Genomic DNA, 15,904 nt, shown 5'->3' on the forward strand with positions numbered 1-15,904 from the left:
TGGGTTATCTCTATGCCACGGCAGTTCCCAGAGAGGTGGGGTGAGACCTCTCAGGCGGAGGGGGGCCCTTATTGAGCAGTGAACCACCCTGAAGCTACAAGGAGCTGTCACAGGAGCTGAGACCCAAGGGCCCAGAGGGACCTGGGGTTTTGTCTCAGCCTAGCCACCAAGAGCTGTATAGCTTCTGTGCCCTCTCCTTCCAGCCATCTCTGAGGCTCTGCCACTGGGCCAGCCCTGTGTGTCTGGAGGCATGTGAGTGGGCCTGGAAGAGCCTCTGAAACCACATCACACCAAAAGAACTGGAGCACCTTACAGCTGAGAGAGGAGTTTTCAACATCCTGACTGGGAGTCCTGACTGCTGCCACCTGGCTGGGCAACCACAGGAATATGACTCAGCCTCTCTGAGCCTGGTTCTTCAACAACTAAACCTTAGAACAACAACAGAAACCATCTCAGGGCTGCTAACTGAGGCAGAGGATGTGACATGTCTGCCTCATAGGAGGGAGCTGGAGGAACCTGGTCAGTGCCTCCAAATTTTTGCAGGACTGTTTTCTGCAGAGGATGCCAGTGAGTTTGTGGATCTGGGGAGCAAAGCTGGCTCTTCCTAGTTGTTTTGGGGGCAACTCCCAACTGAGAGCCTGCAGGATGACAACCGACTGAGAAGGAGTGGGCTCCCTGTCGCCAGAGGTAAGCAAGCCAGATTTAGATCTGCACCATCCAGAACAGCAGCCACTGGCCACATGAGCACATGAACCGGGGTTAGTCTGAATGGAGAGGTGCTCTAAGTATGAAGCAAATGCCAAGATCTCAAAGACTTATTATGGGGAAAAAGAATATCATAAAGTATCTCAGCATTTTCAGATTGATTATATGTTGAAATCACAATATTTTGGGTGTCTTAGATTAAATACAAGATATTAGCAAATTTAATGTCACCTTTTTAAACCTTTTGGTGTGGCCATGAGAAAATTTAAATTACATACATGGCTCCTATTAGTTTCTTTTGGACAGCTAGTCAAAATCCTTGCTGCTCCAAGGGTGGCCCCAGGTACCATCAGCACAGTCTCGCGGGAGCTTGTTGGAAATACAGATTCTCAGGCCCTACCCCAGACCAAAGAACAGGAGTCTGCATTTCCACATGCTCCCTAGGTGATCCGTGTGCATGTTTAAATTTGAGATGCCTTGCAGATGCCTTGGCTGGTGGTCTGGGGGATCCCCCCTTCAGGTAGGGAGTCGGAGCTAGTGACCTGCAGTCCAGCCCCCACTATGTGAAATATAATGTCCACAGTGTCCTTTAAACCCGCTCTCTAGAGCCAGGAACCAAACCTCCTTTTGCAAGAGACTAGTCTCTCTTAGAAGTGAACAGTATCAGGGAATACGCCATTGTTTGGCATCCTAACTTTTTAAAGGCTGGGAAATAATCTCAGAAAATAAGTGAAATGTTAAGTGTTAAAAAAAAAAAAAAAAAACCGCAATCAACTCCCCCTAAATTCCTCCCTCTTTTTCTCTCTGAAACCCTGGCCCACAGGCATTAGATGGCACTAAATATAGAAATGGTAAGCAAGTAAATCACTCAGAGGTGCCACAGGTTGCCCAGGGCCTGTTTTACGGTTGAGTTGTAAACCATTGAGAGCTGAGAGCTGTAATTAAAATGCTGACAGCCTCCCAACTGGGAACAGGCCGGGAGGGAGCAGGCTGGGGACCCGTAGCAGGGAGCAGGGAGGGTGGTGCCTTTTCCAAATGCACATCAGTCCAGGTTCAAAGTCCGCCACTGGCTTCCCGGGACACAACAAACCCATGCTCCTCACTTCCCCAGGTCCAGGAGGTGATGTGCCCCCCTCCTACAGCCCCACTCCCAAACAGCCAAATGACTTCATGTCCTCCCCTCCCCTCTCTGGCTCAGGGAGAGACCCTCAAGCCTCGGCCTCAGGCTCGTGCACCTGTTGTTCCCTGTGTCTCAAATGCTATTCCCCACATGGCTCACTTCCTCACTTGCTGCCCAGAACTCACCTTCTCAGGCTACCCTGAGGACCTATATAAAATGCTCCCCCCTCCGCCCTCCCTATCTTCTCACTGTGCTCTATTTGTTCATTATAGCATTTATTATTCTCTGACAAGTAGATTCTCTCTATATTTGATTGTTTGTCCTCTGCTTTCCCTCTGGAATGTCAGCTCCATAAAGGCAAGTACCATCTAATCCCAGAGCCTAAAACGGTACCAGACACATAAATAGGTGCTTAATAAACATTTGTTGAATTAATGAATGCATGGATTTCCATCCCTTTCTTTCAGTTGGTCTGGTGATCTCACTGGGAAAATGTCCAACTTGCCAGCAATGAGCTCAGCTTTTCACCCATCCATTCAACCAGCCATCCTTCCAAATAACTATCCATTCATCCATCCCTCCATTCATCCACCTGTCCATCCGTATAACTATTCATCCAATGATCCTTCCAAATACTATCCATCCATCCATCCATCCATCCATCCATCTATCTATCCTTCCAAATACCTATTCACTCATCCAATCACCTTCTAATATCTACCCATCTAATCATCTCTCTGTCCATCCACATAACCACCCACCCACCCATCCAAATCAACCCCCAGATGGTTAGACCTCCTATGCTGGGGTCCCACAATCCCCTAGGCTCCCCTTTACCAAGTCCAGTTCCTGTCATCATGAATACATGCAGTAATTTGCCATTTCCCTCTGTTATTACAATATAACAACCACAAAAGCAAAAATTATGTGTTTTGTTTGTTTTTGATTTCCAGGGCCTAACACTTAGTAGGTGTTAGTTAAGGTTTCCTAAATGAGTATTTTTTCCTTTCCCGTTATTTACTTGTTCTGCATTCCCTAGCAGCCTGTGAGCTCCCTGATGGCAAGCACCATTTTTTAGTCATCTGGGGGGGGGGGGGGGGAGGGGGAGTGTGTCTCTAAAATCTCTTTTTTTAAGATTTTATTTATCTATTCATGAGGGACACACACACACACACACACAGAGGCAGAGATACAGCCAGAGGGAGAAGCAGGCTCCTTGTGGGAAACCTGAGATCCTGAGACTCCAGGATCATGCTCTGAGCTGAAGGCAGATGCTCAAATACTGAGTCACCCAGGTGTCCCTGGGGGAGGGGGGTGTCTCTAAAATCTTACGTTTGACATAAAAAAGACATGCTATAAATATTTCATGAATGAGTGAGTGAGTGAGTGAATGTGCAGAAGAGAGGAATATAGCAAGAGTATAGACTCTGGAGCTAGACTGCCTGGATTCAGATCCTGGCTCTCTATTTATTAGCTGTGTGACCTCAGGTGAGTCAAAGAACTTCTCTGTGCCTCAGTGTCCTCATTCATAAGAGGCAGATAACAATAGTACTTAACCTCAAGGTTCTTATGAGATTTTTTTGAGTTGATAGATATGAGGTACTTCAGATAGTGCCCAGAGTAAGACAAAGGCTACATAGCTGTTTAAAAATGAAATCTCCATTTAAAGCTGGCCCATAGGAACAAATATTAATGGCACAGAGTCTTGAGCTTAAAGGGTAGGAGGGAAGCGTCTCTCTGAGCCTGTACTGTTCCCACAGGAGGCCCGCTACAGCAAACACTTTAACTTTTTCCAGCCACACTGGGATCATTTTGCAAACTACCAATATTATGTCAGGTGGTCACAAGCGCTATGTAGAAAAAGAAAACATGGAAGGGGACAGGAAGTGGTGAGGCAGATGGGACAGCAGTCTCAAATAGGGTGGTCAGGAGAGACCTCCTTAGGAAGGTAATATTCGAGCAAAGACTAGAGAAGGTGAAGGGGTGAATGTCTGGAGGGTGGAGCATTCCAGGCAGAGGAAACAGCAAATGCAAAGGCCCTGAGGTAGGGATATACCCAGTGTATTTAAGGCACAGTGTAGGTGGAATAGACTGAGCGAAGAGGAAGTAGAAGGAGATGAGGTCAGAGGGTCACAGGGGCCCAGGTCATGAAGGGCCTTGTCGGTCATTGTGAAGACTTGATGTCTACTCTGAGTGAGTTGGGAGCCACTGTGAAGTTATGAGCAGAGGAAGGACAATTTCACTTACACTTGAGAAGACTGCAGGGGGGCAAGGCGGGAGCAGGGGGACAAGTTAGGAGGCTGTTGCACTACTTCAGGGAAAAGATGATAGTAACTTGGACCAGAGGATCAGGGATACAGGTTTGCTAGAAGGGGGAAAATCCTGGATAGATGTCGTAGGTAGAACCAACATATTGGATGTGGGGTGTGAAAGAAAGCCAAGGACAAAACCAAGCATTTTGGCCTGGATGACTGGAAGGATGGTGCTGCCATTTCCTGAGCTGAGGGCTCATGAAGCAGGAGCCCGTTTCTGGGGGCAAGATGAACAGTGAGGTTTGGGATGGAAGGGCTTTCCAGCAGGCATCCCGGAGTGGGAGTGGGAGGCAGCTGGACATATGAGGCTGCAGTGTGGCTGGGGAGCCTGGGCGGGGGACGGGCCCCGACTTCTCTGCAGGGCCCGGAACGTGGCACGCACTCTGGCCCTGCATCCTTGGGTCCCTATGGCGTGAGGCCAGAAAGGACAGAGACAGGGCCTCTCTGGTGCAGGGTCAGACACGACTAGCAGACCCAGATGGACCGCCCCCACCTCTGAGAGGGCAGGAGCAGTGTGGTGTCGCTACAGCTCTGTCCCCTGGCAACCCTTCCTGTTCCGTTAAAGTGACAACTCCCAGTGACCTCCCAGACATCTCCTCCCCGGTCCTTCTAGCATGCTGCTTGTCTGGTACATGGGGGAAACGGAGCTTTAGAGCTAGAAAGATCCATAGGAATAGAATATAGGCATGAGACCTAATTGTAGCTTTAAGATGACTACTATTGGGACGCCTGGGTGGCTCAGTGGTTGAGCGTCTGTCTTCGGCCCAGGGCGTGATCCCGGGGTCCTGGGATCTAGTCCCACATTGGGCTCCCCACAGGGAGTCTGCTTCTCCCTCTGCCTGTGTCTCTGCCTCTCTCTCTCTGTGTCTCTCATGAATAAATAAATAAAATCTTTTTTTTTTTAATAAATAAAATCTTAAAAAAAATAAAATGACTACTATTGCTACTACTCATAATAATATTCACAATAGCAGCTACTGTTCTCCGAGCGCTCATCCTGCACGAGAGCACAGGACTCAGCACTAGGGCGTTCAGTCTGCACAACGGCTCCGGGAAGTACCAATCATTGCCTTTCTCCCAGCGAGGAAACTGAGGCTCAGAATGGGAGGGGTGCTCAAGGTCACATCACAAACAAGCTGCCAAGTTGGGGTTTTTATCGCAGCTCTTTCCACAGCCATGTCACTCCCATCTCGCAGCACGGAGCAAAAACCCAATATCCTTTCATGAGTCAAGAGCACAGTGTGGCTAGGAGGCCCCTTCCCAGGACCCTCAAGGCCCAGAGGAGCACAACTCCCCACATGGCCACCCTCCCAGCAGACTGAGTGACATCCAGCCAGACCCTCAGTTGCCTTGTCTACAAAATGAGCACAATGTCTCCCCTCCCCTGGAGGTAAGTAAGTTCTGAGCCTCGCCATCAAAGTGTTAAAGAAAAGTTTTGCAAATTATAAAGTATTTTATAAATGTTATTGTTAGGGGCGCCTGGGTGGCTCAGTCTATTAAGCATTGGCCTTTGGCTTAGGCCATGATCCCAGGGTCCTGGGATCAAGTCCCATGTGGGGCTCCCTGCTCAGTGGGGATCCTGCTTCTCCCTCTGCCTCGGCCCCCTGCCCCCCACTCACACACACACTCTCTCTCTCTCTCAAATAAATAAATAAAATCTTTAAAGAACAAGAAAAAAACTCCCCAAATGTTGTTAGAATTATTATTTCACAATATAATCAATCCTTTCAGGTCCCTGCCCCTGCCAAAAAGTATATATGTGCACACACATATATATACATATCACCATACATACATAGATGTAACACACATACACACACACACACACACACAGCATACACTATTCGGGCTGGGAAGAGGCTTCATAGAGCACAGGCTACAAGGGCAGATGGCTGCGAGGGACCCCTGACTCAGATGCTTTCCCCCTGAGCAACCTCAGTGTACCACATAACCGTTCTGTGCCTCAGCTTTCCTCATCTGGAAAATGGGAGTGAAAACATAGGCCCTCCCCTGTGAGGTGGTTTGTGGAGAGCACTTGGAACTGGTGGGCACATGTTGGGTCAGGCCTTGAGAGAGGCGCACAGAGCCCCTGGGGGCTGGTCTCCCACTGCCGGCACCCTCCTGGCCCAGGGCCTGGCTGCACCCCCCATGTCCTGGGAAGGCCTGGGACATGCAAGTGACCTCTGAGATGAGGTCACTCGTTCTGCTACCGCTGGGACATCCCAGGAGCCTGAGACGCTGCCTGGACCTCAGCTGTCCATGGGTAGAGCGGAGTTCACAAGGACCCCCCTACCACCCCTAAGTTCATCAGGCCAGCAAACAGGATTAGCTCCTACAGACAGAGTGCTGGACTGAACTAGCACTCACCAGGGTGAGCAGTGGCTATCATCTGCATCTCAAAGTCAAGATTTAAAGAAGCCCCGCCATCAGGCAAGGAGCCCCCTTTTCAGGACACGCTAGCACCTAGATCTCCCCTCAAAGGATATGCAAGTGTTCGGGATTAGGGAAAGTGACCTGTGCTCCCACACCTCACTGGGTGCCCCCCCCTTCCCTCCAGGATCACTCCTGCCCCTCTCCCCTCCCTGCTTTCCCCACCACCACTTGGCTCCCCCTCCTCTCGTCCCAGCAGATTTGATAACACCCAGGAGTCCCAGTCCCCCTCCTGAGGACAAAGGCAGCGATTGTCCCTGGTGGGCGCCTTTTGACTAGGTCTCACCATGGTGAAACCGAGCCCCCGTGGCCTCACCTCACTTGGGAGGCCTCTCAGGGCCCCCTCTTCCCCTCAGGTCGGTTTCGAATGAGCCCCCTGGCCGAAGGGCCAGCAGCCACACTGGAAATTCCTTCCAAGGGAAATCAGATGGCCACTATTGGAGAACCCCTTGGGCTGGCCAGGGGCCAGGAGGTGAAAGGATTCGCTGCCACCACGCCTGCCAAGATCTTCCCGAGTCCCCTTAATAACAACACCAATGTCTGTGCCCACCGCCACCCTAGGAGGATGGATGCTGTCCAATGATGAAACCGTCTGGGCGGTAGCCACGAGCCACACGTGGCTCCCCAGCACTTGAACTGTGGACTACAGAACTGAATTTATTTTCATTTGTTTGCAACTAATTTAAATGTAAATACCCACATATGGCCTGTGGCAACTGTATGGGACAGCACAGTTCTAAGCACCCCATCTCCCTGAGAACACCTGCTGTGTGCCAGGCCCCATGCTGGGCTCTGAGAGATGCCCAGGCGACCCTCACAGCTGTCTGGAAGGATGAGGAAGATTTGGCAGGGGGAGAGGAGGTGGCTCCCAGGCTGCCCTCACAGGCTGAGCAAGCCCAGAAAGCCTGTTAAAACAGAAGGTGCAAAAAAAAAAAAAAAACCAAAACAGAAGGTGCCCCAGGTCTCTGCACAGGTGAGGGCATTCCTGGGCACTGCCAGGTGTGGGCATCTCCTCCTGAACCCCCCATGACAGCCAGAACCCCTCCCCACTGGGAAGGGGCAATGTGCAGAATTGTCCTCATACAGCCAACTTCCCTCCTGGCCTGAAGTGTCCTCTCCCAGGCAGGGGACGGTGGCCCAGGACGGTGGCAGGGCCACAGCACCCGGAGTGGGAGAAAATTCAGTGTCTGAGTGATCCACAGCCCCCTAAATACCAGACACTGGAGTCTTCTGGGGGTCAAGGACTGTAGAGTCTTCAAGTCCCCCCAAACCAGAGGATCTGAGAATCTTAGGAAAACATCTTAGAATCGCAGTGTGTCAGAACCGGGGCTGAGGATAAACGCATCCAAGCCCAAGAACCCCTGAGGCTGGTAAGACAGTTCAGGGGTTAGGAACTGAGTCTGGAGCCACACTGCTTGGGTTCAGATCCAAGGGTGGCACCTGCCAGCTGTGTGACCTTGGGCAAGTTTCTTAACCTCTCTGTTTCTCAGTTTTTCCATTTGTAAAATGTAGACAGCAGAAAATGCTAACCTCATAAAACTTGGTGGGATTAAATTAGCACATGAATGTCGAGCTAATATTAGAATCGTGTCTTTATTCTCCCAGTAAACATATACCTGCCCACCAGCCGATCTCACTTTCTGGTAGCAAGTTCTTCCTCACTGGAACTGCAATTTCCATCTTCCCATATTCCTCTAGTTCACGAGTCCTGGGCCTACCTGCTACCTTACCACCATCACTCCTAACCCATCCTTCAGCCGCTGGGGGTCGATGAGGCTGCCCATTCCAGGCTGAACCTAAGCTCCTCCCAGGCCAGAGTGTGGAGCCACCTCCTGTGGGCCTGCGCTGGGCTGCCTGTGTCTATTCCCAGGTCAGGGTGGGGAGGTGGTCTTAGCAGCTCACCCAGAGCAAAGTGGGCTGCTGAGCACCAGGCTCCAGGGAGCTGGGGACCCAGAGACATTTGTCTTCTGTGGGCTCTGCCTCTGCTCCCCACCTCTGTGGCTCCCTATCTCATCCCCTCCCTGCCCCAGCACCATCCGCTGCTATCACCAAGGCATCAGGGTCTAGACCTGGCTGGGCTCTGCCTTTGCTGTGTCATCAGAGAAAACTAGAAAACCTCAGGCCTCAGGAGCATCATCCACCTGGGCCTGGGCTGGTTTTCTTCTGACCCCTCCTCAGCAGCTTCTACTCCAGACCCATTCTGGCTCCTTCCCCTGGGCCCGCACACCCCAGCCTGGTCATCCCAGGAAGTAGTCCCCGATGGACCTCTGGGCCCCCATATCAGCACCTCATCTAGCCCAGCTCCCACCTGGGCCAGCCACAGGGACAGGAGGAAGGCAGGAGGGAGGCAGGGCTGGGAGCCAGGCCTCAGGTACGAATCCTACGCCTCCACTCTCCTGGCGTGTGTGGTCTTGGCAAGGGCTCTCTGCATCTGGTGTCGGTCTCTCTTCTATTAAATGGGCCCAAGGAAGGGAGGGTGTCAGTTCTAAAATAATTCTACAGTTCGGCTCCCCTGTCCTGAGGCCACTCTCCTCTATGGAGCGGTAGGGGCTGGGTGGGGTCCCCAGCTTGCAGGTCGAGCACATCGATATGCCAAAAAAAAAAAAAAAAATGAAAAGAAAAAAAAGAACCGTGATCTAAAACACACACCTCAAGTGAGAGTTAACTCAAAATGGATCACAGAACATTGAGGACACTGTGCTCAGTGAAATAAGCCAGTCAAAAAAGGACAAACAGTGCATGATTCCACTCGTGCAGGCAAATTCATAGAGACAGAATATAGGAGGGTGGTTGCAGGAGAGGGGGGAACGAGGAGTTAGTGTTTAATGGGGACAGAGTTTCAGGATGGGAAGATAAGAAAGTTCTGGAGACAGGTGGTGTTGATGGTTGCACAACAAGATAAATGTACCTATACCACCAAACTGTACATCTTAAAATGATTATGATGGTAAGTGTTATGTATATTTTACTGCAATTAAAAATAAATTTTATGGGGTGCCTGGGTGGCTCTGTCAGTTGATCGTCTGAGTCTCAGCTCAGGTCATGACCTCAGGGTCATGAGATTGAGCTCCACGTTGGGCTCTGCACTGCAGAGTCTCCTTCTCTCCCTCTCTCTCTGCCCCAACCCCTGTTTGTGTTCTCTCAAATCAATCAATCTTTAAAACTAAGTAAGCAAATTAAAAAAAATTTTTTTTAATAAATTGAAAAAATCGGCCTTTGTTGCTTTAAAAAAGAACTAGTTAATTAAAAAAAAAAAAAAGAATCACGGGCTCAAATGTAAAATGTAAAACTACAAAAGCTTTTGGAAAAAAAAGGGAGGGATCCCTGGGTGGCGCAGCGGTTTGGCGCCTGCCTTTGGCCCAGGGCGCGATCCTGGAGACCCGGGATCGAATCCCACGTCGGGCTCCCGGTGCATGGAGCCTGCTTCTCCCTCTGCCTGTGTCTCTGCCTCTCTCTCTCTCTCTCTCTGTGACTATCATAAATAAATAAATAAAAAAAATTAAAAAAAAAAAAATATGAAAATCCTTTTAAAAAAAAAAAAAAAAAAAAAAGGGAAAATCTGTGGGGCCAGGAGTCAGCAAGTTCTTGGCCAAGACCAAAAACGCTGTCCACAAATAGGAAAATTGATCAACTGGGTCTGATCAAACTTAAAAATGTACTGCTCTGGAAAAGACCCCGTGACAAGGATGAATAGACAAGCTATCTGCTGAGAAAAAAAAAGATTGGCCAACCATGGGTCTGACAAAAGACCAGCATCTAGAATATAGAAAGAGATCTCAAAACCCAACAGCTGAAACATAAACAATGCAATTAGAAAATGGGCATGAGACATGACTAGACAGCTCACTGAAGAGGATCTACAGATAGCAAATAAGTGCGTGGAAAGCTGTCCAACATCATCAGCCATCAGGGAAATGCTCATTAAGACCACAGTGCGAGGGGCACCCGGGTGGCTCAGGGGCTGAGCATCTGCCTCTGGCTCAGGGCGTGATCCTGGTGTCCCAGGATCGAGTTCCCCATCGGGATCCCCGCATGGAGCCTGCTTCTCCCTCTGTCTGTGTCTCTGCCTCTCTCTCTCTCTCTCTGTGTGTATGTCTTTCATGAATAAATAAATAAAATCTTAAAAAAAGAAAAGTCCACAGTGCAATACTGCACACACCTATGAGAACAGCAGAAGTAAAACCCAGTGAGAACACCCAACGCTGGTGAGTATGCGGGGAAAACTGGATCCCTCATATGTTGGTGGTGGGAATGCACTTTCTTACAAAGCTCAACACACAATGACCATATATCCCAGCCATTGCACTCTGGGGCATTTTATCTCAGAGAAATGGAACCTTATGTTCACCCCCAAACCTGTGCGCAAATGTTCAACTCAGTTTTGTGTGTAACAGACCCAAACTGTCTTTCAATAGGTGAGTGGTTATGAAGAGACTGTGGCACATGCACACATGGTAACAGAAAGGAATGGACTATGGATAAACACAGCAACTTGGAGAGATCTGGAGGGAATAAGGCTGAGTGAGAAAAACCAATCTCGATAGGTTAGATACTGCATGATTCCATTTATACGACATTCTTGAAATGATAAAAATTGTAGGAACACAGGACAGATGAGCAGTTGCCAGGGATTAGGACAGGGTTACGGGAAGGAAGAAAGTAGATATAGCTCAAGAATCCCTGCGGCAAGCAAATGTTGCGTGTCATGCCTGTACCAATATCAGTATCCTGGGTGTGATATTATACTATAGTTTTGCAAACTGTTGAAGAAAATTGGGCCAAGGTACATAGGAAGTTTCTGGGTTCTGACCATTGCGTGTATATTTATAATATGTCGACCTATGAAATTTAATTTAAAAATACAAGAAACCCAGTAAAATCTGAATTTGAGTTAAACAACAAACAGTTTTTTTTAGTATAAGTATGCCCCACATAATACTTGGGTCATACTCATACTACAAAATAATTTGTCATCCCAAATTCAAATTTAACTGGGAGTTAACTGTATTTTATCTGGCAATCTTACTCCTGGGAAATTCCCCAAGGTAAGAGCAGATACTTGTCATTTCATTCATTTACTCAACAAATATTTCTTGAGTTCTTACTATATGCCAGGCACTGTTCTAAGGCCAGGCAACACGCCTTGAACTTACATCATCCCTACCCTGCGGTGCTGACATTGCAGAGGAAGAAGACAGGCAATAAACGCATAATGATCTGTGTAAATAAGGTAACTTCATATGGTGGTAAAGTCACATAGAAAATAAAGCAGGGTAGTGTAGAGAGAGCTGAGGTGGACGTAGGAGAGGAAAGTCAGGGAGGGGCTCCCTGAGAAGGGGATATCTGGGCAGAGAGCTGAAGGAAAAGAAGGAGCTGGTTATACAAAGATTGAGGGAAGAGCATTCCAGACAGAAGAAAGAACATGTGCAAAGGTCCTGAGGTGGGAACAAGATCGGCCAAATCCAGGAGTGTCTTCCCCTTCCCCACATGTCAGATCTGGAAGACGCTTCTGAGATCATGGAAGAAACTGAAGCCCTGGAGGTCAACTTTTGTCCAAGGCCGCCACTAGCCCATATCCCTCAACTTTGGCTAGAAGCCTCTCCATGGGGAAAGGTGAGAACACACAGCTGCGCTTGGATCTGGGGCAGAAATTGAGGGCATGGCAGGCGGAGGGGTGGACTCCTCACAGCCTTGCCTGGTCAGCTGGCTTCAGACCAGGCAGGGCTTGGCTCCTCTGGCCCTCTACGTGCCACCGCTGACCACTCCATCTGGTCAAATATGCAAGTGGCCCTTGGGAAAGTGGAGCGGAGCATAGCTCAGTCTTATCTGGGCCCCGCCCCAGCTGCCAGGGGCCAAGTCCCTGGTGTCCCCTGATGCACAGGCCTGCCTGCTGCCAGGGCACAGTGGGAATCCAGCTCCCAGGAGCACCCAGACCAGACGGGGCAGGGCAGGAAGGGACAAGACCGACCCCCCCTCCCTCCGGTGAGCAAGAGGCTGGGCAGGGACTGGAAGGTGACTTCTCACTCCGGTGGAATTCCATCCCCCTGAGCTCACCTCCCTGGAGCAAGCGCACATTCCAGCAGGGCCAGCCCAGTCCCAGCTGGGCCCCGTCCCCAGGGCTGCCTCTCTGGGACTCAGTCACCACAATCCCAGGTACGGATGCTGGGGGCCCCCTCCCTCCCTCAAGGCCCGCAGAGCTGCAGCACACTCCCCTTTGCACAGCAAGGCCTCTGACAGACAGCCTGCCCTGCCAGGTGCAGTATCTGTGCGGAGGCTCTGAGAGGCGGGTCCCCTAGCCCCCTGGCTGGGGTTCCAGAGCTGGGACCTGGCAGGGGGTATCTGCTGAGGTAGGATTGGGGGCATCCTGCCCAGCAGGGGAATGCATCTGGAAGGCCCCACACCTGTCTCTCCTTCCACCTCCATGACTACTCTTTTGCTCCCCACAGCCTTCCTGCCCAGTGCTCCCCTCCCCAGGGCTGTGCCTGGCTCTCCTGCTTTCCCACGTCTTCTGGTTCCTCTGGGCAAGCCTATCACACACCGGGGCTTCTGTTACTGCCTCCTGCTGGTGGCTGCCAGGAAGTGGCTGCAGCCAAGACCTCACTCCTGAATTAAGACCCAGGCATCCAGGATGCCCCTGGGCACCCCAACTTGCAGCCCCCAGGATCTCCCAGTCCCAAAGGCATCCCTATCATTTCCTCCGAGACTGGTTTCCTCCCCCTGCCTCAGGCCCTGACCCCAGCGAGAAGCGGCACCCACCCATCCATCCCAAAAGCAATTCAAGATGGGTCTTGGCTATTCTGCTCCCTAATGGCTTGTCCCTCCCCACATGCTGCTGCCCTGCCCCCTTTACACTGTTCTGTACTTTATCCCAGAGGGGCCAGAAACCTGCCCATGCACTCCCCTGCCAAAGCCTTTCAGGAACCTCCTGCAGAAGGGGAAAGTCTCACTCCTTGAACTGGCATTCAAGACCTCACATCTGGCCCTGGCTCCCCGCTCCAGCCTCCTCACCTATTCCCCCTCTCTCCCCAGACCCACAGAGCACTCTGCCGGCCCCACACTGCCTGCACTGCCCTCCCCCTGCCTCCACCTGCCTTGCAAGTAGGACTCCTATTGATCCTTCAAAGCCCAGCTAAGGAGTCCCTTCTTCCTAGAGGTCTCCAGACTTCTCTGAGAGGAAACCACTGCCTCTTCTCTCTGTGTTGCATTTCTCCTATGGAGGGTCATCCTCAATCAAATTTTTATTCTTCTCAACTCTCTCACTAGACTATCTTAAGGGCAAGAATCAGGGTTAGTTCATCTCCCCCAAAAGGCTGGAAAGAAACCATGCAAAGCCATGGATTCCACCATCCAAAGATTTCAGCCCAGCGCTCTGACACGTCTGTCCCTCCCACCCAAAAAGGGAGGATCTTTTCCACCAAAAAGATCCTGTGACTCCAGGCTCCACATGTGAGGATGGGAACCTAATATTCTAATCCCAACCTGAATAGCATGGGATGTCAATACAAAAATATTATGGCCCTAAAATGCCTGTAGGCAGAGACTCTAAGATCACCTTCCCAAAAGAGCTGTCGGCACCCCCACTTCTTTCTTCTCACCTGACCATGCTAACTTGACCCCGCGGACCACACAGCTACATGAGACAGAGAGGGGAGAGCCCCCGCGGCCTGCAGCAGTGCCCCCCCACCCTGAGGCCCGCATCTGCAGGTGATCACCTGGCTCTGCCCCGGCTCACACCCAAGCTAGAGACCTATAAGGGCATAGTGCCCCACGGCCTTTACCCGCCCGCACCTGCCAGGTGAGGCGGTGGGCTGCCCTGGGTCTCCCCTCACGGGGCCTGCCACCACCTCTGCCCCTCGGGACGCCTAACCCTTCCCCAACTTCCTCCTCCTTTGCTCTCTTACCACTGCCAACAAGCCCAGAGCCTGCGGTCGGGTTGAGTCTTGTCTTCTCACGGCAGGAGCAAGGGAGCCAGCGATAAACACATCTGCGATCCCTTCCAAGATGCTCAGCCAGGGGCGGCTGTGGGCTGGCCTCCTTTCTCCTGTGCGTGGGGCCGTGGAAGCCTATTGTGGGGGAGGTCCTGTGGTGGGCCGCTGTGCCTCTGAATAACAAACAGCACACACGGCAGGACCCTGCGGGCATCTCCCCCTGCCCCCTACACCATGCCTTCACCTGGCCCTGACCAGCACCTGGGGATCACATGGTGGAATGGAGGCCTCAGATGGAGATGAGGCCCAGAGCTGATATACACTGAGCCTTACCAACCCCAGGCTAAGTGGCTACCCTTGCTCCTCACCACTTGGATGTGTGCCTGGACCCTTGGGGTACCCTATAGCAGGGTGTGAGAGTCTGGCCACCGCAGGGCTAGGCTGGGACGCTGCCTTCCCCCTGTGCTCTGCCTGAGTAGTGTGGCCACTGCCCTGGGTGGCCTCTGATTGCACCCCACAAGGAGCCAGACTGGTGGTTGCTCAGGTCTCTTCCTGTGTACACTGGAAAGTCTCGAATTCCACCTGTGAGCTCTGGAAAATACACAGTGCCTGGGTGAATGAATGGCTGTTTTAGGAAGGCACCCGCAAGGGTCCTCCCAAACCAGACTGGAGCTGGGAGGGGTGCGGAGCTTCCTTCAGCTGCATTTCCCTGAGCTAGGAGAGTTGTTCCTGCTCCAAAATATCAACTTGGACACAGCCCACTCTCTTCCCAGACCCATTTCCAACCCTGCCGGAGGCCTCACTCTGCCTCCCCAGAGTCATCTCCTAGGACTTCTGCACCACCTCTGCTCCAGAACCATCAGTGGCTCCCCAGTGACCACCAGGCACTCAACCATTCACTCCGTACCTATGTAGAATGCCTCTGCCTGCCAGGCTCTGGCGTGTGGCCGTGAGTGAGACACACGGGGTCTCTGTCCTCATCAAGCTTATGGTCTAGGGAGAGCAGAAAGCTGCAGAACGAGGCAACACCTGAGAAGGGGCTGGGAAGGAAGTGAAAGGAAAGCTTTTCTGAGGAGAAGACAGCTGAGCTGAAACCTAAACAGTAAGAAGGCAGCCACAGGAAAATCTGAGGGGAGAACGCAAGGCCCTCATTCCTTAACCTGGCATGTAACCTTGCCGGCTCCTCAGGTGCTGTTACCCCTTCAGGGACCCACAGACCAGCTGCTCTGGCCCCTAAACTGGCCCTAAGTCCCCACCCAGACCTGGGTTCTCTTCACCTCTCTTCTCTGCCTAGCCAGACCGCACTTACTTCCTCCAGGAAGCCCACTGAAGTTGGTTTTATGACCTCTGACAGCTCCCATCATCTGCATTGCCCCAAAGCTGCCTGGCACAGCACCACGGGCCTCACA

At 51.4% G+C, this 15,904-nt stretch overlaps 1 protein-coding gene across 2 annotated transcripts in view; it reads right to left on the minus strand.

Moving 5' to 3' along the window:
* WNT7A (Wnt family member 7A) overlaps positions 1 to 15,904 on the minus strand; it is a 66,990-nt gene that overhangs the window by 23,451 nt on the left and 27,635 nt on the right. The window lies entirely within an intron of this gene.

The sequence above is a fragment of the Canis lupus genome, chromosome 19 (assembly GCF_048164855.1).
Source record: "Canis lupus baileyi chromosome 19, mCanLup2.hap1, whole genome shotgun sequence".
In the NCBI taxonomy this organism is placed as follows: Eukaryota; Metazoa; Chordata; class Mammalia; order Carnivora; family Canidae; genus Canis; species Canis lupus.